The 24,601-nt window shown below is 40.4% G+C and overlaps 1 protein-coding gene and 1 pseudogene across 8 annotated transcripts in view; one reads left to right on the top strand and one right to left on the bottom strand.

Moving 5' to 3' along the window:
- The window catches only part of dpr18 (defective proboscis extension response 18), a 217,743-nt gene that overhangs the window by 94,372 nt on the left and 98,770 nt on the right, over nt 1-24,601 (top strand). The window contains exon 3 of one of the 8 annotated variants that reach the window (XM_067781935.1): nt 6,751-6,804. The exons of the other annotated variants lie outside the window; for them this stretch is intronic. The gene's annotated coding sequence lies outside the window, so the exon portion shown is untranslated. The remainder of the gene's footprint in view (nt 1-6,750; nt 6,805-24,601) is intronic. 8 annotated transcript variants of the gene reach the window in all.
- On the bottom strand, nt 17,536-19,775 carry LOC137247611 (putative nuclease HARBI1; annotated as a pseudogene).

Here is a 24,601-nt window from a genome sequence, read left to right on the forward strand (position 1 = left end):
GGAGAGATAATAGAGTCGCAAGCGGGAGAAGACAAAAGCGCTACAAACGATGCATCTGACTCAGAGAGTAAATTAGCGGACATTCAACGAGGTTCGTGATGAAACGGCAGTTTAGTCCAATAAGAGTAGATGGCAATACGGATCATTCGGAGAGACCTCCCACAATACCGTGCAACATTAAGAATTGTCAATCGCTTGGAAGCAGTGGTCGAACCAACAGATCTGAAGAGTGTGTCACAACACGGTTCAAGTGCAACGAAGCAAGATCAAAATTTTTCTTAGAGAACCCTCGGCCCAATAACCAGTATGAGGAGGAGGAAGCTTCACACAACAGATTGAAAAAAACACTTATAACTATCGATATGGCGCTAGATCGAACCCTTTCTGCGACTTCTGGTACTTCTAACGAGTAACAATCAGCTCTTCCTGTACGTTAATTCGAGTTAAATTCGGACTTTATGCGCTATTACAAAGAAGAAAAGTAAAATTTAGAAATAATTGTAGACCCCCGGCAGTCTTCGTATGTTTTATATCACGGTTGCATGAAGGTTAAGACAGTCTGCGCTCAACAAAAATAGGTACATTTATATCTAAGACTGTACTGTCCCATACCACTATAGTTGCTTTCTCTATGGGACAGCCCTCCTCAACCAAAGTGACTAACGTTCATAAAAGTAGATTCTGAATTTGTGGAAAAACAATATATCAAATCGCAAAGGAGATCTCACAAAAACTAAAACTAGAATTTCAAGGAGAATAGTACCACTTTCAAACTTCATATGCTTTTTTGTGATAAAACGGAGTTTTCGTGACGAAGAAGCGTAGGGAATATATAAGAGAAACATGTTTTTGCGATTTCAGGTACAAATATCTCGTAAACCAGAACAAATTATTTAATTCTGATATCAGATTCAATTTCAGAGTACCTAAGTACCATTTCTGGGTCCTAAATTTGTCGGCCTGTGTATGACATTACAGTTCGTAAATCCAAAACCCTCAGATTGTCTGTAAAAATTAGAGAGTCATTTCATTCATGATGGGTTGCTCGAGGTCCTATCTTTATACGCCCATGTGCTCTATCATTTATTTATAACTCATTCAGGTACAGACGTTTCTTTAAATATGTTGTGCGTATTTATGTAAGTTTTACGGCTGTATAAGATTTTTGCTATTCGGCACGTTCGTTCGCATTTCACTAACCACTTAGCCGCAATGTCAGTAAAGTTGAATGAAATTGCTATTTGACAAGGACACCAGAGTAAGCCAGATGCAATAAACATCACAATTGGAGCGGCAACAAGTATGTACAGACCAGGCATGCTTAACCAACGAAACGATATCATTTCGTTACGATAATCAACGTTAATAAACGAAACGAAGTCATTTCGTTTCGTTTATTGACGTTAAGATCGTCAAATTAACGAAATGATTTCGTTTCGTTTTCTGCCATATCAAAACGAAATCAAATCGTTTATGTTGATTATTAATTTCAAACTATGCTGGCAAAGCTGATTGATGGCGGAGTCATTAAAGGTGAAAGCATTAGCCAAGCTGATTGCAACTTTTCTCATGAATTTTGACAGTACGAACATTTCTCAGAGTATTTTTGACATTACCACCAACGAATTACACAAACAAATTACATAGAGTTTGTGTGTGTATGTGCGCTCGTTGTTGCCACCTTACGGCTTCACCATGGCTATAGCATTGCCAGCACAATTCAAACATAAAGTATCACGTTTTCGTTAACGTTTTTAACGTTAACGAAAGCTTTTCGTTTCGGTTAAAAACGAGATACAATTTATCTTGATAATTTCTTTATCGATAATATTTCGAAGTGTTTCAACGGAAACGGTGGAAATTTTTTGATAAACGATTAGCTTAACGTTAAGGTGCATCCCTGGTACAGACGCTGACGGCCACGCAAAGAGAACATGCTTGAGCGTATTTATGTATATAAATTCAGTTTTATTATTATCGACTGTTTCAAGTAAAGGACTTGCATTTTTCTATCGTCTCGAAAATAGTTCAAAATATCTGCTACCATTCAAAGAAATACAAGAGAAAGAAATGTAAGAGAATGATTATCAGTTATTCACACTGCTACAATATAATTCTTGCAATAACAAAATTGAGCATTCGCACTATTTAGCATCAGTTTTGGTTTTTTTTTTTTTTGTTGTATTTAGTGGGTCATTTGAATGACTCGCGCAATGCAACATCTACATACACACATACAAGTGATGCATGTACTAGAGATATACGCCGCCGATAAACGCCGCCGCCGATTAGGGTCGTTTTTCGCACGCCGTCGCCGAATGTCAAAAATATCGGTCGGCGCGGCGGCGGGCGGCGTTCGTCGCGTTACTACATTTTCTACTCGTTTAAGACTGTTTAGTCCATTTATTGTTCATCTCGAAAATTTGTCGGATATGGTCGAAAGTGGTATCAACGGATGCGCATCACCACCAGTTATAAGAAACTAATTGCGAAATTTAACCATTTCTAACTGTTCCAAAGTTATTTAAGAAAACAGGCGCTTTCGATGTCAGCTTAACACGGACTTTGCATCACCCAATTCACCATGTTATTAAAACAAAACACTAAAAGGAAAGTTTTATAATTACCCAAAAAAGATGCCGATTTTTTAAAAAAATGTCCATTGCGATTGGCTGAAAGAATAAGCGAAATCACTGATGCAAAATCCTTTAGTAGGTTCTAGGGGCATAAACACTTCTTTGAAATGTTTCTTACCTCATACTTATGTTGAGAATATATGTACGTATGAGGTTTTGAAAAATCATTTGGGCTTACATTCAAACATCTGTTGTTTATTTGTGAAACTATACAATAGCGTCTGAAATGTTAATTTTGATTTTCATACTTCATCCTTCAACGCCCAAGTCTCCCGGTTTGACATAAAGTTGGCGGCCCTATCCAAAACTAGTCCCTTGGAGTGAATCACATTGATTATAGCCTATCAACCCAGTTTAAATATCACCTACACGTTACGGCTCCTTTTACAAATGTGAATACGTAAGCTCATATATTTACCAGGTGAGGCTTTCTCCTTCGCAAGAATTCTCAAAGTGGTGAAGCAAAAGCTTTCCCAAGACAGTCGAACTTATGACGGTGTGTGCTACTACCCTAGTGGACAGTCGAACTAGTCTGAAAACTGAAGCTACGCGGTCATCCATAATGAGCTCTTATATCACAAGGCCGGAAAACAGGAGAAAACATCTTTCAACTTAGAATCGGTCGACTTTCATGCTAAAATATCGTTTTGATTTAACGAAGACTATCGAAATCAATGTTGTGAAACCAAACGTCTGCAAACTTTGGTCTATATTTTAAAAATTTTATCCAGGGTCCTTGTATCATTTTAATTATGTACATGCGCCGAGGATTATACGAGTTTCACCCATTACGCAATGACATCCACTTAGATTGCTTATGCTTTCGAAGGCGGCATCCTTGGCCGAATAGTCACTCCCTAACGTTTCAAGGTGTTTCTCTGGTGTAGCTCGGCAGCATAGCGCGATAAAAGCATCCGTTGGAAAGCCTTCGAAGCTACACCTAGAGTTTCTAGGAAAGTGACGTCGACGAAGGTATGAGTTCAAAGTCGTAGTCCTATAGCTTCTATGCTGGCATATGGTGTGAGGGTCAGGAGGCGTGGTAGCGACTGGTGGTTGGGATTGCTACTGTTCGCACATCGGGAATTGTAGCTCTTAAAAACAGCCGAAAAAATTGGAGACGACCTGTGCCACGAGTGTCATGAGTATTAACAGACCATTAATAGCAACCGTAAGTCGTCTTTGTGCGTGACCCCCAAGGAGCCACAAATGATTTAAAGAAATTATGTTCGCGACGATTATTAGGAGTTAACCCTAGGTGAAACTACGCTTTGCACGAGATATACAGACAAAAGTGTGGCTATTTTATGTACCTCTATTTCTTTTCAGCAGACGCAGCAGTACCAATTCCGAAGACCGGTGTTAGGTTCGAAGCCTCTCTGGAGTAAGTGAACGAGGGACAATCCCTCCGCAAGGAGCTACTCCTGAAAATATTTGAACGGTCTGTGAGATCTTGAGGCAAAAACCCCGGATCATACCGAAATGGCCAACACGTTGATTTCCTTAAATACATAAAACAAAACCTTTCCTAAATACTATTTTTTTAAATAGAAAAATCAAGATTTTTAAAGGAAGAATACCGGCGTACACCGGCGCGCCGACCACGCCGCCGCCGCCGGTATATAATAGAGCCTACGCCGCCGCCGCCGATAAAGTGATCGGCGTAAACCTCTAGCATGTACCAAAATACACATATCTACATTCCTCCTGCAGACCTTAATGAGGCCTCAAAAGAGCTTTTTAGGGAGCATTCCACGGTTGGTACGTCACAAATATTTGGCATTTTTAAAGTTTTCGTTCTTAACTATAGACAAACCATACATACCTTCATAAGAAAAAATATTTTGAGCGTTGAACTGGCCGGTCAATAAGACCTCACGTAGACACTGAATGTGTCCATAGTGTTACCAGAATTTGTTTGACGACCAAACGGAAGAACCCCAATCAAGTTTCAGGACTTATGTTATAAAATAACTCTGTTCTGTTGGCAAATACTCTCGATACCTGGCAACTCTTCCGCCCCTAACATCTGGAGCCTTGACCTGGCAAACGCAGGACACAAACACAGAATGTGCTCAACCTGTACTGCAACTTACACATACATCTGCTGTTATTGACGATGCCTAACTATAAGCATGTGACGCCAGAGGGCAGTGTTCAGTTAGTATGCCCATCGTGAGCCTTAAGTCTTCTCTTTTGAGAGATATGAGCCACTTTGTGAGTAAATATCGCAGGATTTGCACATGATCTTAGACATTTTCTAGCCCTTGCTTCTATCAATTTTTTTCCAAATAATATGCAACTCTTGTATACTTTCCATTTCTGTCAAACAGATTGGGACGTCTACTGTCGATTCAGCGAGTGCTGCACCCTCTTTTGCCAACTCACCGGCCTTTTCATTTCCTCTTATCACTTTATGACCGAGAACCCAGTATAGATGTATGGTCCGGCCTGAGCGAAGTTTTCCAAAGCTTCTTTGCATTCTAGGATACTTCTTGATGAAGTACTGTGTGGGATTATTGCTTTAATTGCCGCCCGACTATCATTATATACACTGACGCGACTGCAGCTTAAGTACTCCAGAATTTCTGCTGCTTTCTTCATGGCTATAGTTTTCGCTGAAAGACGCTGCAGTAATCTGGCAGACTGTAGGTTCTACTTATTTCTGGATTGATACAGTAAACAGCATACCCAGCCCCTTTCATTAATTTGGAACCATCAGTATACACGTGTATAACATGTTCTGCCATTTCTGCGCCCTGGCACCATCCCTCCGACCCAAAGATCTCTTTCCAAGCTTAGGAATGGGACCATATATAACGTCATCTACATATGTCGTAAGTTTGACTGGTCCTCCGACGAACTTTCTAAGCAATTGGTTGATAACCAGCGTCCGCAGAATTGGTGATGAAACCCCACCCTGCGGCGTTCCTCTCTTTACATATTTTGTTGCCTCGCATAGACTCCATTGCGACGTGATCATTATGCAGCTTGACATGGAGCCGATGGAACATTTAATGGTACATTCCCAACAAAAAACAAAAAAAAAAAAACATTCGTTCTTGTCATTTTGACAGGTCGCTCATCAAACCGCCTTAGCGGCCGTTTAATAACCAGCGTCCACAGCAGAGGTGATAATACGCAACCCTGCGGGGGGCACCTCATAATCCTGACTTTCAAAATCCCGACAATTTTCAGAAATCCCGACAAGACACAATCCACACATAACAAAATCCCGACATAACGAAATCCCGACAACTATGAACTCCAAATAGCACTGCTCGGTCTTCTCCGACATTAAACAATAAATTAATGGAACTATTTCATTGCAGCTATCGGAACCAATACGTCCTTGAATGGTAAAAAATTGCTTTAGTAATGATGGCACAACTTTAAAAGTCCCATCCATAATCCTTATATTGGATTTCGACAGCAAACGTATGTTGTCGAAAGTAGCCATTAAAATGATGCACTGGTCATCAAATTTTTTCACTGACAAAATAAATAATTTTTCGTTGACATATTTTAAATGGTGCGGTATTTCTACCTCTTCAATGTATTGTGGGTTCCTTAATTGCAATTTTTGTCGCGATATATATATTTTTTGTTGTTGTGCACGCGCTGAAGGCAAATATTTTCTGCTATGTTGTTTGCACTCGGCGGTTATGGTGGAAATTATTTGACATGGTTTTGCTATCGAATCTGACGACTTAAGAGAATTGGCAGCCTTACCAACATCAAGATCAGCAGCAAAGGGATCATGGCTGTGTTCCAAACTAGAGTTAATTAAAGCGTGCTCTCCATTCTCATAAATTAAGGTAGTTGCTCCTCCCATGCAGAAATTAGTCTTGCGTTTGTCACAACACCAATACACTCTGCCATCTCGTTGTTTGTCTACATGGTACATATAACCATTAACTCCGAGCTTGATTCCTCCTTTTTTGGATTTTATGTGAATATTATAAATTATCGTCCATTATTGCTCTGTAAAAGTATTTATCCTGAATAAGTTATGAGTATGGGTTTTAGTTTGCAGGTCGTGGCATATATATTTACCTCAATTACGGCAATTACCAAAATAGCAGCTCAGATTTTATATATTATTTCTTTCTTGTAGCAAATATCAAACTAAATTCATTTCGAGAACTTTTGAAGTAATCGCATTTTTCTGGTAAGTATTTATGTTAAAACCATATTTAAAATTATTATAAAGTTATATACAGTGATTTGGGGTAAAGAGTAACACTAGTAACAACAACAACACGTGCAATTACGCCAGTGGAATCAAAAAGGGCCGCCTACGCAGAAATACTGTAGATCGCGTAGCCGATGTTTGATCGGTTAAAGGTTATTTTTATGAAGCTCAGCCTAAGGCCGCCTACGCAGTAAGGTATTCTATGCAAATATACTGTGGATCGCGTACCCGGTGTTGGATCGGCTAAGGGTTATTTTTATGAAGCGCGGCTGAAGGCCGCCTACGCAGTAAAGTGTTCTACGCAAATATACTGTGGATCGCGTAGCTGGTGTTGGATCGGCTAAGGGTTATTTTTTTAAAGTACTGCTGAAGGCCGCCTACGCAGAAGGGTGTACTACGCAGAAGGACATCACCGTGGCGGTATCCACGGTTATACCACACACCCGGACTTGGCATAGCGTAGCCCAGGGTTATCTTTTATGAGCGCGACCGAAGGCCGCCTATGCAGAATTACTGTGCCAGGCGCAGCCGGTGTTGGATCGGCTAAGGATTATTTTTATGAACCGAGGCCGCCTACGCAGATAAGTGTTCTGCGCAGACATACTGTGGATCGCGTAGCCGGTGTTGGATCAGATAAGGGTTATTTTTATGAAGCGCGGCCGAAGGCACCCTACGCAGTAAAGTGTTCTGCGCAGATATACTGCGGATCGCGTAGCCGGATTGGATCGGCTAAGGATTATTTTTATGAGTCGTGGCCGAAGGTAGCCTACACAAAAAGGGTACCTAAAATAATAGAATAATACCGAAGATGTGTATTTTTTATGGCATCGTTTTATCACTGAGTGAAAACTGAATCCAGCTTATTCAAAAATACAGACAAAATATATAAAAAATGTTAAAGTCCCCAATTTACATGTTGTCGGGATTTTTTTGTCGGGATTTTGTCGTGTCGGGACTATGAGTTGTCGGGATTTGGTCGTGTCGGGATTATGAGATGTCGGGATTTGGTCGCGTAGGGATTATGTGTTTCGGGATTTAATGTTTCGGGATTTTGTAAGTCGGGATTAAGTTATACACCCACCCTGTGGCGCGCCCCCCTCCACTGATTGCGATATAATTTCCCTGCAACCAAGCATGCAGACCATCCATCCGGTTAGGGCTGGATGTTATTGAATATACTTAAGACCGTCCATGATCGCCTATTTAGAGACAATTCAATGCCTTAGAATACTCTTTAAGCGTACTCCTTATATTTTTATAACCACATTATGCCGTGCAGTGTCTACAGACTTACTTTTGTTGTACGCATGCTGTGTTTTGAAAAACAGTTCTTCATTCAAGTTGGGTTTTAAGTTCACATCTTTGAGCCTCGCAAAAGTTTTGAGCAGAAATGATGTGAAGCACTTGGGTCTGTGGTATTTGGGATACATTTGACTGATCTTCCCCGCCTTTGATAGAAAAGGACGGGTGCAGGTCTGCAAGAGTTGGGTACATGATTCGTCTTACTACACTCCCTACTCCAGATTTGTAGCATGGTCGGGAATATGCCATCTGTGCCTGGCGATTTGTACATAGAGAAAGTCTTCACCGCCTATCCGATCTTGGTATCAGTCACCAAGTCCGCCACTACCCACTCCGTGATCGAAGTGTAAGTCCTGTCTGCTTGCTGCTCTGCATCACCTCCTGATGGAAAATGTGCACCGAGAAGCGCTTCAAGGGAGTTTTCACTACTACGTGACATTTTCGATAATATTTAGTGTCAAAAAAAAGAACCTAAATAACTATACGATGGAAGCCCTCAGCAGAGTACTACACCCAAACTTAGACCCTCTTACTTGTCTGCTACTGAAAATGTATGAAGCAATTATTTTTATTTCTCAATGAATAACTTAGCGCCAAATGATTAGAACGCTCCTTTAATTAAAAACTTATAGCGTTTTCTTTTCTGAAATCAATACTTGCCTAAATAAATGGTAAAACCTTAATAGAGTTGCTTCTATCGCTAATAAGTGGAAACTTTTATCATGCACAAAAAGAACATAAACGGCTACCCCGTGTATCAGCTGATTCTCTAAAGCGCGCTGTCAAGAAATAGTAATAAAAAACCAAATTTTCACAATTGTTGAAAAAAAAATTACGGATGAAAATTTTATGCATTTTATGGAAATGGACACACAAAATGTTAGCTCATCATTCAAAACTTTACAGCGTAAGTATGAATAATAAATTTAAACTACAATTTCAAAGTTCCACTGGATTTTCCTCTTTGCAGTGTGGTCAGAAGGTGAAACACGTCTCCTCCTCGATGGTACGCCCAATACTTACCTGATATTGGCTCACTGAAAACACTCAAGAATAAAAAGGATATGTGGGTAAATATTTCAACAGAAATTGAAGGGAAAAGCCCGAAACAGTGCGAGGATCGCTTTAAAACGATCATCCGGCGAAAGAAAGCAGCTGTGACGAACAACAACGTAACAGGAGCAAAAAGACAGAAAATAGATTTCGAAAGCGAGCTCGATGAAGTTTGTAAAATTGATGACTCCCTTGCACCCGAAATCCAAATGAGTAGCCATAAAGCTGTTGTTAAATGCAAGGAGGTGGTTAAATGCGCAACAAAGAAAAAGGTTAAATCAATCCAATACACATTGAAAGAAATTGCACAAAATAAAGAGGAATCACGGGAAAGACGTCATCGGGAAAAATTGGGGGCAGCGGATAAAATGCGAAGTTTGCTAGAAAAATACTGGAAAACAAAAGTCAATAGAAGTCCTAATTACAGCCATAGTTGTGCACAACTATGATCACAGCACAAAGTTCCTAACCACATCACATTTTAGAAGACTGAATTCACTTTTTATTTTGTTTAACAAAATAATGCATTTACTTAATTTTTGTATTTATTTATTGAAATAAAAATCAAATGATTATTTACATATGTATGTTGTTGTACCAGTACTTCGGCCTGCTTCATCGGAAGCCGTACGGATATTTGTCTGTAAAAATAAAATTTTACAGATCGAAGTTGAGATACAGTAGGTTAGGTTAGGTTGAACTGGTCGGTCCATGAGGACCTCACATAGACTGATTAAGTCCGCAGTGTTACCAGAAGTTTGTTTTAACGACCAAACTGAAAAACCCCTATCAAAAACCAGAACATAGTTATAAAATAACTCCGTCCTCTTGCAAATACTAGAAGCTTCCTAGGACTTAAACTACTTGCTGCTTCTAGAACTGACAGCTGTATCACTCCTAATAGCTGGAGTCTTGGCCTGGCAAGCACAAACACAGAACGTGCTCGGTTGTTTCCTCCTCCAACCCGCACTTCCTTCATCTGCTATCACTGACCAAGCATGTGACGCCAGAAGGCAGTGTCCAGTCAGAATGCCCGTCATGAGTCTACAGTCCTCTCTTTTTAATGATAGAAGTAACTGTGTTGGTCTAAGGTTGTAAGACCTACACATAATCTTCGACACTTTACAGCCCCGCGTTTGAACCCACGCCTTTCCCGCTTGGTCGATCATGTGCACCTCTCGCCTTCGCTTAATCTCGCCCAATCTAATTGGGACATCTACGGAGCAAGCTTCAAGAGATGCGCCCTTTTTAGCTGTTCGTCCGCTTTTTCATTACCATCTATTCCCATATGCCCTGGGACCCAATATAGATGTATGATTCTCCCTGTCCCGATTCTCTCCAGAGACTGCTTACACTCTAACACGCATTTAGATGTTGTGCTATGCGAGATTATTGCCTTAATTGCTGCTTGACTGTCAATATAAAAGTTAACACGGTTGCAGCTTAAGCTATTCTCTTCCAGGGTTTCTACTGCTTTGGTTACGGCTAATATTTCCGCTTGGAAAACGCTACAGTATTCCGGCAGCCTGTAGGATCTGCTTATTTCCGGATCAGCGCAGTATACCGCAGACCCTACTCCTTCCACTACTTTGGAACCATCGGTGTACACATAAATCGCCTCGTCCGCCATTTGCGCAACCGTCCACCTCTATTGCGGCCTTAAGATCTCCCTCGATAGGAAATCATGTAGTCTGTTCATCTTGTGATTGATGACGCTATACTACTATTACCATATGGTCGGCGCTCAAACTGCCCCGAAACACCGAGCCTGGTTGCGGTCGTTAACGCTTTGTTCTTTGCTACCAGGTCTACAGGTAGAATGTGCAGAATGGCATGCAGTGCATCCGTCGTGGTTGTTTTCAGGGGTCCCGTAATGCTAAGCATCGATAGTCTGCATACCCCCTCTAATTTTTTGAGGTATTTTGTTTTTTGTGTGGCTTTCCACCAAAACAGAACTCCATAGTATAGAATAGGGCTTACAATCGCTGTAAAAACCTAATTAAAAAGAGAGGGCGACAGGCCCCACGTACACTCCAGCATTCTTTTACATGCATAGAGTGCCGTTGAGGCCTTCTTGACCCTCTCCTCCACTTTGAGCTTCCATGACAGCTTACTGTCTAGGATGATTCCTCGAAATTTTGCGCAAGTTTCTCCTGTAAGATTACCCCTCCTAACTTAGGCCTGGTCCAATTTGGGACCTTGTACCTCTTTGTAAACAAGACCATATCCGTCTTCTCCGCATTGACTTTCAACCCGACATTAGATGCCCAGGTATGAATATCCCGAAGCGCCCGATCCATCAAAGAACTAATCGTTGGAAGGCACTTTCCACTTATGACAATTGCAACGTCATCTACGTAAGCCGTAAGCTTTACGGGTCCCTCATCGAATTGCCTGAGCAGTTGGTTGATGACCAGCGTCCACAGCAGAGGTGATAGCACCCCTCCCTGCGGCATGCCCCTGTCCTCTGATTTCGTGGCCTCGTACAATCCCCATTGTGATGTAATCTTTCTGCAATTTAACATGCAGCCGATCCATCTGATTAAGGCGGGATGTACTTTAATGTAATTAAGACCATCCATAATCGCCCATTTGGCAACATTATTGAAAGCCCCGGCAATGTCCAAGAAGAAATGATGTTAAGCTAAAGGGATCTATAGTCTTTGGGATACACGTGACCGACTCTCCCCGCCTTTGGTAGAAAAGCTACACGAGCAGTTCTCCAAGAGTGCGGTACATGATTCAGTCTTATGCACCCATCGAATATTATTTTAAGCTATTCCACGACCGCCCTAACTGATACTTGTAGCATGGCCGGGAGTATACGTCTTCACTGCCCACTCGATCTTATTATCGGTCACCAAGCCCGGCACTACTAGTTCCGTGATCGAAGTGTGAGTGATGTCTGCTGGCTCTTCTAAACCGTCTGCCCATGGGAAATGTGTATCGAGAAGCACCTCAAGGGATTCCTCACTATTACGTGACCATTCCCCGTTCTCTTTCTTTATTAGTCCCTGGACTATGTTTTCTTTTACCTGTCTTCTTAGAAGAATCAGCTCATTGCTCCACCATGGCGGCTTTGCTTTTCTTCTGAAACTTCTTAGAGGGCAAGCTTTGTTATACGCAGTCATAATCGTCCTTGTTAAGAATTCATTCGACTCCTCCGGTCCTCTACATTAGCAACCTCTTTGGGTTGTCCCAGTTTTGCAATTTAGTCCAGTTCGTTGACCTAGGGTATCTAAAGGTTCCTCCCTTCTCTACCCTCTTTAGGGGGATGCTGAAGCTAATATACGCATGGTCGGAGAAGGATGGTCTATCAAGAACCATCCAATCATACCTTGATATATCACACTCGGAGCCCAATGTAATATCCCGAACCTTGCTGGATGTTGGACCAATGTATGTAGGGACATTTCCCTTGTTGGCTATCTGCAAATTGGTTTGCAGGATGTAACAAAATAGAGATTCGCGTCTCTCGTTCATATCTGCTCCTCCCCACGCATTGTGGTGCGCTTTTGCATCTGCGCCTATGACCAACCGCCCCTTGCGCCCTTCCTCCTGTACTAGCCTTTTGCACTCCATCGGTGGAACCTCCGCAGCATGCGCCATGTAGCTGGACGCCAGGATAAATGCCTGCTTATTCTTTTGCTCAACGGCCACCGCTACGAGATCCTCAGTGGTGCAATTAGGCAGCATATATGAATGCAGCTGTTTCCTTACCATTACTACAGCTCGCACCCGTCCTTCCGTTTGCGCGTAGTAAACGCCAAACCCGCGCACGCTAAGTCCAGGAACCTTTCCTCCCGATGAGAGCCACGGCTCCTGGATCAGCGCCACGTCAAACGAACCCTTCTCAAGGGTTAGGAGGAGTTCGTTCGACGCCACTTTATTGTGTTGGAGGTTTATCTGTAGGACTCGCAGCACCATTGGGCTGTTTGTCCCCCTCCAGCACCTTCGTCTTGGCGTCGTCGTCCTCCCCTTGCCCTTTTGGTTTAGAGTATTCGAGGCCCCCTTCAGCCTCTCGTTCCTCTGTGCGAGTCACAGCACCATTTAGCGGTAGGTCCTCTTCTAGCACGTTCGTGGTGACGTCGGGGACCTCCACCTGTCTTTTTCCCTTAGACTTTAGAGGTCCTTTTCGACTTCGCCCACCTCTAGCGTGTTAGGGTTTTTATCCTCGGGACTTCTTTTCCTGAGTCGCATGTAAATTTTGCCAGTGCCAAATGACATTTTGCCAAGCTGCGTGTACAAAATATCCTACGCCTGCTTCTTTATATGGAATATGTAGAACTGGCCATCCTCGTTAGGCCGAGATACAGTAAGTACCTTCCAATCCTGTGTCGGTATGTTCGGATTCTGATTCTGCAGAAGTCGCATTGTATCCTCCGACTTCATCACGCATGGTATACATACCTTAACTTTTGGTACCGTGGGAATTTGCGCTTTATCCACCACTTCAAACCACTCGTTCGTGCCTTGCCTTTGGAGGTTTGGTACCACTTCCTCCAGCCACCGCAAGCTCGCGATGTTGCCGCACGCTATCATCTTCAAACCATTATACCATCCCCCCCAATCAAAGGTTGGAAGGGGTTTACTTGGTTGTTCCCCCATCATCTTAAGCATTAAGCTAATAATCTCCCTTTCCACAGATATCCACCTTTCAGTAGTCATTTGTCCGAAAGGATTGCTACGATCAACCAGCGCCACAGTCAGTTACTGCTTTGCCACATCACTCATCTTCTCGGGAAAAGCAGGAGTCTTAGTGTCATCTCCCTTTGGCACCTCCGAGAAAGCCGGAGTCTTAGCATTAACTCCCTTTAGCGCCTCCGAGAAAGCCGGAGTCTTAGCGTTATCTCCCTTTGGCTTATCTCCTACTTCTGTAGTTGGAACTTCCCTCTGACTAGCAGCTTTCGAGGTAGTTGCTACCTCGCTATTGGAGCCCATCTGTCTTACAGCTTTGGGCCTACTTGTCTTTTCTATGCGACTGCCCTGGCTCGCGGCTCTAGGACTGGGCCTTTTATGCCTCTTGAAAGCAGGCTTGTCGCCTTCCGCCGCATCTTCCTCCTCGTACCGGTTGCAGAACCGAGGGTTTACCGCAGCAAACCTTTTGAACTGCCTTCGACCTACTTCTACCGATTCATGGACCCATTCCAAGCGCTCGATCTCCACTTCTGTTGGGTCGACCACTGCTCCCAAACGTTGTACAATTCTTAGTGCTGCACGGTACTGCGAGAGAGCTATTTTACTTCCTCTGCTCCGTACCCTTCTCCACTCTTCTACTCCGTTTTCATTTGTGTGCTTCTCCAACACGGAGTTCATTGAATCAGCACTACTCTCGCTCCCCGAGTCCGACGCATCGCTTAATTCGTATTTGTCGTCCTTGGATTGCGATTCAGTTCTCCTCTTTACATCATCCTTATTACAATCAGGTAATGAGTCGTTCATCTTGGTCGTACGACCACCTGCCCGACAAGGCGGGCTAAGCGGTCCAGTACTATATACGGGGAAAGAACCGTCCGCCACAGCAGCGCCCCTTACTGTGGTAAGGCCATAAATACTTCCCGAGGTGGCCCGGTATCGGGAAGGCTCCGTTCCAATACAGCCGAATTTATCCCCTGGCTGCAAATCGTCCAATAGGCACGGTCCGCATAACACCCTGGATTAGGGGGTTGGCAGTTCTTGGTCACCGACATCCCGCCGCCCACCACCATTTGTGAGGTGGGTTTTGTCGAAGGCTGAGGTAAGCTCATCCGCTCCAGGGTCAGGCGAAGGTCTCACTAACCTTTACCAATTAATAACACAAGTAGTTGTTGTTTTGTTCCGAACACGCACACACACACGATGCGGCTTTTGCCTTTCGATGCCGGCAGCCTTTGATCCCAGAGAGAGAGAGAGAGAGAGATAGAGAGAGAGATGCTACGGATGATAGGGCAGGAGCGGCGGAAAGATGACAGTACGGGTCGCGGTTCTCAGGGAACGGTGGTGATAATCCTCAAATATCTTACCTCCAGAGAAAGCTTACGGATTGGTTCAGGCGGATTGCGGTGGTACTCCTATGGCTAACGATTGGCGGCGGTGGGCAGGAAGGGCGCAGTTTGACCTAGGTGGAGTCAGTCCTAAACAGCCGCCCTCCTCCCTCCGCGATGTCAGTCCTAAACAGCTCCGCCTCATAGTCGGGCGCTATGGAGTTCGGCTAAGCCCTCACACCAACGACAAGGTGCCTACCCTAGTGAGGGAGAGATGCAGTAACTCTCGTTTCTCTTGGTGGGTTGCTTTCTTTTGGCTATAGGTAGTTTATTAGATATTGTTGATTTCATTACCTCACCCAATGGATGGCGTTCAGGAGTTATGAGAAGACACCCAGTCGCAGTTTTGAGTGTAGTATTATGGCAGGCTTGCAGCTTCTTCCATTGGGCGTCATGTAATGCAGGTGACCATATTGACGACGTGTAGCACAGTACCGACTGGTCAATTGCCTTACATGTAGTCAGTAACGCTTCTTTGTCTTTCTCTACAGAGGCCACACCAAAGATTTCGGTAACCAACCTACGTCACCCCTTGTTTAATTATTATTATTATTATTTTATTTATTACGGTCAAAAAAGCCGAATTCATTGTATAGTGCAATTTACAAAATTCATAATTGTTTCTTAAAACTATTTCATTAAAAAGAAATGAGTAAATTCATTGTTTAACTAGTATTACACATTTAAATTTTTACAATATAGAAATAGTTTTTCTTTAAACTTAACAACGTTTTCACAGTCTTTTATCTCTTGTTTAAACCTTCTGGGCGTAAATTTAGCGTTACTAAATAGAACCGAGGCACGCCTGCCACTGAGATAATTTGCGGTCCAGCCTTTTAGACTTGCTGGGAAACCATGTACTAATGCCCGACTGGCTAGTGTCCTCTTTAAGACAAAGGTCGACATCACCGCCGCACAGGAAGCGCAATGGAAGTGGCATGACCGAGAGAGAGACAATAGGGTATTGCCATGTCTACCATAGTAGCCCTTCACTAGGGTATGCATCTTGTCGTTGGTGCGAGGGCTTATCCGAACTTCATAGCACCGGCGGAGGCGGAACTGTTTAGGACTGGCATCTACCCCGTTTCACCTCATAGGAGGGCGGCGACATGTCGGTGACCAAGAACTGTCAACACCCTAATCTAGGGTGTTATGCGGACCGTGCCTATTGGATGATTTGCAGCCAGGGGATAAATTCAGCTGTATTCCAACGAATCCTTCCCGATACCGGGCCACCTCGGGTAGTATTGATGGCCTTACCACAGTAAGGGGCGCTGCTGTGGCGGATGGTTCTTGCCCCGTATATAATACTTGACCGCTGAGCCCGCCTTGTCGGGCAGGTAGTGGTACGACCAAGATGAGGGACTCATTACCTAATTGTAATAAGGACGATGATAAGAGGACTGAGTCGCAAGCCAAAGACGACAAGTATGGATATCATGCGTGATGAAGTCAGATTATGGATGGTCTTAATTGGATTAAAGTACTTACATCTTTAACCAGATGGATCGGTTGATTGTTGAATTGCAGGAAGATTACATCACAATGGGAACTGTACGAGGCCACGAAATTAGTGGACAGGGGCACGCCGCAGGGAGGGGTGCTATCACCTCTGCTGTCGATGCTGGTCATCAACCAACTGTTCAGGCGATTCGATGAGGGACCCATAAAACTTTCGGCTTACGCAGATGACGTTGCAATCGTCATAGGTGGAAAGTGCTTCCAACGATTAGCTCTTTGATGGTTCGGGCGTTTCGGGATATTTATACCTGCGCATCTAATTTCGGGTTGAATGTCAACGCGGAGAAGACGGATATAGTCTTGGTTACAAAGAGGCACAAGGTCCCAAATTGGAGAAGGCCCAATTTAGGAGGGGTGACCCTACAGGAGAAATCTTGCGCAAAATATCTAGGAGTCATCCTAGACAGTAAGCTGTCATTGAAGCTCAACGTGGAGGAGGTGAATAAGGCATAAACGGCACTTTATGCATGTAAAATAACGCTGGGGTGTACGTGGGGCTTATCGCCCTCTCTTTCTCATTGGGTTTTTACAGCGATTGTAAGCCCTATTCTATACTATGGAGTTCGTGTTTGGTGGCCAGCCACACAAAAAACAACCTACCTCAAAGAATTAGAGATGTATGCAGACTAGCAATGCTTAGCATTACGGGAGCCCTGAAAATAACTTCGACGGCTGCACTGTATGCCATTCTGCACATTCCACATATAGACCTGGTAGCAAAGAACATAGCTTTAACAACTGCAACCAGGCTCGGTGCCTCGGGTCAGCTTCCTTTCGGCACCCGTATTTATTTCTTTGAAATATTTATTTAAATATTTATGTTTATGGATTCACATGAAAAATTGCCTTTAATTTCATTCCGCTTTAGCTGCCCCAACTGAGTTAGCAACTGATCTCTTCTGTCACCCCCGTTGCCGGAAGGGGCGATCTCAGGTTCTACAATATGGTCGATATCAATGTCACAACTATCATTTCTTGCTATACAAATGTTGTGAAGTGTGCAGCAAGCTATAATGAACTTCGCCATTGTTTCGACATTGTGAAAATTAGCTGGCGAAAGCGAGATTTTAGGACACCAAACGTGTTTTTAATTTTTACGCGCGTTTGGGAAAATTTTAGATTGTAATTTTTCTCTGTTTTGCACATATTTCCACAATCTCGAAATGGTGTGAGTAAATATTCACGAAGAGGATAGGCAGAATCACCAAGCAAGTGGTATTTTGGTCCGCATGCATTTTGCAATTCAATTCCAATGAACGCTAATTTTAAAACCCGTGAGTCATGAATTTTATTTGGAATACCTGTGTACACGTCCAAAAAACGTAGGTTTGCATCGCAAATTCCTTGTAGGGTTATCGGAACAGAGTCGTGCCTGTTTGTATAAGTGGAACGGACCCTTAGGCTTTCTGGCTGTAATGTACGTACCATCTATACAACCCAAAACGTTTGGAAACCCAGCAATCTGTAAAAGGTAAAATTTTAGATTATGTGTTGATTAGGTAAATTTTCTTCCATGTATATACATGATCACAGCTTCAGCGCACTTTTCCGAATTTATGCGATTTTGGTTTGTAATTAAAAACTTCCTTTAAATAGATTTTGCTGAGTATTTTTCTTCACTGTGCGAAAGTGCGCTGTAGTCTGACTATAGACGAATGTACCTTTTCAAACTCTCTTGCTATCGCTTCTTTTTCTTCTTCTTCCTTAGGAAATTTTATTGTTTCCGGCGCCACGTCTTCGACAAGAAAACCGAACACTTTATTAAAGGTTGAGTGAAGATTTGAAAACGATAAATCAAAAAGATTTGACACTTCTCTAAAGGTTGTCTTATTAGCGCTGAACCTAAAGGACACAGATTCATTAAATCCCTGTATTATAACATGTGTGGTAATACACTATGATCTGGGTTGATTGCTAATACTCGTCAATAAATATCCGGAGAGGTGTCAAAAGACGAGTTTTGAACTCAGTAATATTTACGAGCAAAACACTTGTGTTTGTGCGTGTACAACAAAATCATCAAAAATACTACAATCAACATTATTTGCAAGAGTTTTTGCTCATATCTTTTTTTATATCAATTGATACCGATGTCAAAACACATATTTTCACACCTCTACCGGTATTTTTGGACTTCTATTAATAGTTGGGTATACGAAAGATTGCTGCATTAGGGTGTGCGGATAATGAGTCCGTAATAAAATATATTGCTGATGGCCTACAAGTGCGTGAAGATCTAAAATATCCTCTCTATAATGCGCCAACATTTAAAGACTTGATTAAATGTTATGAGCTAATTGAGTCGGTCGGAAAAAGTGGTGCAGTTGGAAAGCAGCATGAAAATAAACAACTCAAAACAGAGAAGAATAACAAATAAGATGCTTTAAAACATTGTTTTAATTGTGGCTCAGCACAACATAAGCGTGCTGATTGCAAAGAGCCAACGAAATGTTTTAAATGCAATGGAACTGGGCATATGGCAAAGAATTGCGCAGATTTTAAGAAAAATATTAATGTAGTAAGTCAAACTAGATACAAGGTTTTTAAAGTAAACAACAATAATATTTCATGTCTTGTTGATACCGGGGCTGATGCATCGCTAGTGGGCAAAGCCATGTATGAAGATAAATTTGCTGGGTGCTCAATGCAAATAAGTCGTGCGAAGTTGTACGGTTTGGGAAATACTGCACACAGTAATTTTAGATGCAAATGGGTACAAATTTGTGGAAGCTGCCGAGGCCACGAATGAAAAACAATTGCAGGGCAATGTTTATAATGTAGTGGAAACTGATCTCGACGTCGATGTTGAGTCGCAATATAAATCATTGTTCAATCATTCATTGTTTACATGAATACATACATATGCTTTCTTGGCAAAATTGATATACTTACCTCCAAATCAGTGTAGGAATGCACAACTCTTTCTATGGAGCCTTTAACTTTTGGATGAGCGCATCTATCAACGAGTACGGCTTCAATTTCTTCATCAGATGATGAAGAAGAGTCCATAAATTCGTTTAAAAATTCATTAGCAGTTATTGCTTCCATATTTAATTTACCGCTTTTTAAAAAATTATTAAAATAAATTGTCACGATCAGCTGTTTTAGCAGAGTTGCACTGCCACACCGCCATTTTATGCAGGGTAAAAGTGTAACGCTTTTGCGTTGCGAGCAGGCAACAATTTTCACAAAAGAATGAAATACCCCATAAAGGCGTTGTCTGTTTTCAGAATAGAACAAAATATATTTACAACCCTTGCGCGGCGTGCAAAAAGCGTAACACCTTTGACTTCGAATATTTTTAAGCACTATTTTTACTTTATTTAAAATAATGTATGCTTGTTTACGAAATTGTCGCAATTGTAAGTTAATAATTTGTTCACTATTTATTCACAATAGAGCATCACCTGTTTCGAAGTGAACTTTTGTTCGCCTGAAATTACTGATGGCCGAAAAAAAATCACCCGAACAAAAAAAGTGAAGGCGAACGCAGTATTTTCGTTCACTCGCATAATAGGATTTATTGATATTAGAGAAATTCAGAAACGTGTCCTAGTATCCATCGCCGTTTGTAAACTTTGCAATTTTCCTCTAATATCAATAACAAAAACAACTGTATAAAAGCAATATGAGCAGGTCTCGCTAATTAAGTACACATAAAAGGATTTAGCTAACGAAGAAGTTAATGACTAATTTGCTGTAATATGAAGGTTTTAAATGCTGGTAGCAAAGAGGACAAATTATGATAAGAGACTTAACTCGTTACTCCCAGCCGTTTGTTCGATGTTTTCTAAGAGGCAATCGCTGTTTTTTTTTTTTTTTTGGCGAGATGTATCTACATATAAAATGTCTTCTATACATTTTTGTGTTTATTTTTCCGACAGTATTTACTTAATTAATTAATTCTCTTTCCAAAAATCACAGTTGCCCAAGATGCTAGACCGCATGGATAAATGCAAGACAATTCAAAAATGTCACTTAGAAAACATTCGGCATAATGTTTTTGATTTCCAGCGAGTTATTCGCCACTCGTAGCAGATTGGTGGCACTTATTATATTTATCCTCGTTGCTGATAGTAGGCATTAACCGTTTTGTTCGGTCACCTTTTAAACCCAATAGGCTTTAGATTAAAAAGACGGATGGACTACAAATTCCAGATCAAGCATATGGAACTGCATGCTTCCGAAAACTCCCGACATGCCCCTAATTCGTATATGCCAAACACATTTTTAACTCTTGGACGTGTTAAACCCCACTAACACTATGATGTGGCCAAAAACGCTCAATACTGACGTCCTGCAGCAGATTGTAGTTAGTGCAAGTATCGTTTGCTACAAACATGACATGTGTGGCCTGCAATGACAAAACCTGCTTTGAGTCACATGTCACTGTAGCCACTTTTATGAATAAATCGTTGTGTTCATGGTGCTGACCGCCCCAAAGCTGTTTGCAGAATAAATGACGCACATGAATAGACGCACTACTACATGCATATGTATAAGTTAACACAGCAGTATGTATATCCTCACTTTAATTCATTACAAACATTACTTACAAAAAATATAACGCGCCCTATAAAACAAACGTTATGTGAGGTGTAGTAGCTCAAACACTCGAGCCCAATAAATCCTTTGCGGAATGTTGCGAAATATAAACTTTTTGCAAGCAAAAAGCATGTGCTAAAATCTGAATGTCAAATTATTCACTATAAAGTGAATAAGTGCATCACAAAGTAGTATTATAAACTGAGCCATTTTAAACACGTGGAGACGAGATTGTTCGTAAACACAAATATATGAACAAGCATGGAAAACCAACAACACTCAGTTCAACAATATTAAAAAAGAAAATTTTTTTAAATACACAACCATCTTTAACCAAAAAGTGCATAAGCATATCAGAATATTTGAAAATTAAATACACCACGAGTGTAAAATCATCTTTAACCAAAAGCATATCAGAACCCGTGGAAATTCGATCTGCCGGAGCATTGAAAAAACAGAGCAAGGGAACAACTTACAGCATAATATATAGAAGATCCAGCGAATCGCAAGTTACCTAAAAGACAGTGCTACTATTTTCGGCGTCTGGTAAGAATACGACATTTACATTTTTTTTTTTGGGTTTTTCAATGTCTATGACTAAATTGTGCAATTAATCAATATAATTTTGTTGAGTGTAAACAATCGTTTATAGAAACAATATTTAGAGACTAACGAGGGCGGTGGTAAATAATTTTTATTTATTTATTTTTTTCCAATTAAATAAAATATTAAGCGAGTTAATTTGGTAAACATGGAGCGCAACGCAGTGTTATCTCTAGTAGAATCGGTGGTCGAAGTCGCCAAGACCGAATTAGATAATAAAATTACACAAATTACTAGAGCTTTTGAAAACTTGTCTCCCTCACAAGAGGATCGTTATCCACCTGTCACAATAGTCCCTGGTGTGCAAAACACACATACAGATCTTAATCTTTATCAAAATTAGATAAACCATTTCAAGTCAGGTCTATAAACGGTCTGAATAAAGTGGATGAAAAATGTCAGGTTTTTATACTGGGAGAAACAGCTACCTTTTATATTTTACCCCAACTAAAGAGTTTCGATGGCATCATCGGCTATGATTTTTTAAGAGCAATTGAAGCCCGACTAGATATTAAGGATAGCCTTCTTTTCCACAAAAAAGGAAAAGAAAGTTTTTATCATTTTCACTGCCAAGAGGTAAATACTATCATACCCATTAATAGAGACATATGTAGTAATATTCAAGAACTGATTAAATACAACTCAAAGGCATTTGCGTCGCCAGATAGAGCTCTCCCTTTCAACACGCGAGTAATCGCAACCATTGAAACAACAACAGATGCACCCATCTACTCGCGAAGCTATCCATATCCTATGTCTGTAGCAGGTTTTGTTAATAAGGATGACCAAATAGAGACTGCAACTACCGAGCACAATAGAGCACACCGGTCAATACATGAAAACTATAAACAAATCACCAATGAATATTACTTTCCAGAAATTAAGAAAATCCTAACGACTATATCGAAAAATTGCAAAATTTGTCTCGAAAATAAATATAAAAGGCATCCGCCTAAGGCGAATTCAGGGAAAACACCTATTCCAGAATACCCAGGCGAAATCCTACATATCGACATATTTTCAGTTAACAAAGAACACTTTCTGACCTGCATTTGTAAATTTTCAAAATTTGCCATAACAATTCCGATACAATCAAGATCAACCATAGACATAAAAAATTCGTTACTAATTTTACTTAACAAGTTTAAAAACACTAAAATTTTAGTATCAGACAATGAAAAGTCCCTCCAATCAAACACAATATCTAATATGCTCAGAGATTATTTTAAAATAGAACAGTTTTTCATACCGCCTTTGCACAGCAGGAGCAACGGACAGGTGGAACGTTTTCACTCCACCGTAACAGAGATAGCACGTTGCATAAAATCCGAACAAAACATATCAGACATTACTGAACTTATGCTTCTTGCAACTTATAAATACAACAACTCAATACATTCCACTGTTGAAGCCAAACCAATAGATATAATTAATACTTTTTCAGAACTTCACCTAAACCAAATCAAATCAAAACTAATCTCCGCCCAAGACAAAGTTCTAAAACGCTTTGGCAATAATAATCGAGTTTTCAATGAAGGTGACATAGTTTTTGTTCGACGTAATAAACGGTTGGGTACAAAACTAAACAAAATTTATATTCAGGCTACCGTCCAAAAAGATTTAGGTACGACCGTAATGATAAACGGTAAAAAAAAATTCACAAGGACAACATTAGATAATAATGCAAATACGTATTAACTTTTGATAAAATCAACATGTAAAAAAAAAAAAAAAAAAAAAAAAAAAACACTAAATATAAATAATTGTAAAACTAAGAATTTTTTTTATATAAGACTACAAAAATTTATATTACTATTAATGTCATATACTTTTGCCTGAAACAAATACATATAATGTATAGGCGTCAATCAAAAAAGTTAATTAAAATTTAATCCAAATTGATTAATTAAATTTTTTTTTATATTCACGTGATAACATTAAAACGCGAAAATTTTTCATGCCATTTACAAAAAGTTTATAATGAACTTTTGCCTGAAACAAATACATATAATGTATAGGCACCAATAAAAAATTTTTGTTAAAATTCAATTCAAATGAATTCATAAATTTTTTTTTAATATTCAAGAAAATTTTTCATGCTATTTACAAAAAATTTATAATGAACTTTTGCCTAAAACAAATACATATAATGTATAGGCGTCAATCAAAAAAGTTAATTAAAATTTAACCCAAATTGATTAATTAAATTTTTTTTTATATTCACGTGATAACATTAAAACGCGAAAATTTTTCATGCCATTTACAAAAAGTTTATAATGAACTTTTGCCTGAAACAAATACATATAATGTATAGGCACCAATAAAAAATTTTTGTTAAAATTCAATTCAAATGAATTCATAAATTTTTTTTAATATTCAAGAAAATTTTTCATGCCATTTACAAAAAATTTATAATGAACTTTTGCCTAAAACAAATACATATAATGTATAGGCGTTATTCTAAAAAAATAATTACAGCCAAAAACTTTATAATTTAAGTTAACCAAAAAATTTTTTTAAGTATCTTTGCCGAAAGCAAATACATATAATGTAAGTGTAGACGCTAGTCTTACAACAATTTCATAATACTCAAACAAATTCAAGAAATTTATCTAACTTTAGTATAAAAAAAAAAAAAAAAAAAAAAAACTTTTACAACACAGAATCTATAAATTTATGAATATAGCCTTTTCTTGCAACTTACAAATGGTAATTGTAAACATAGT

This window comes from Eurosta solidaginis, chromosome 4, assembly GCF_040869045.1.
Source record: "Eurosta solidaginis isolate ZX-2024a chromosome 4, ASM4086904v1, whole genome shotgun sequence".
NCBI classification, from domain to species: domain Eukaryota; kingdom Metazoa; phylum Arthropoda; class Insecta; order Diptera; family Tephritidae; genus Eurosta; species Eurosta solidaginis.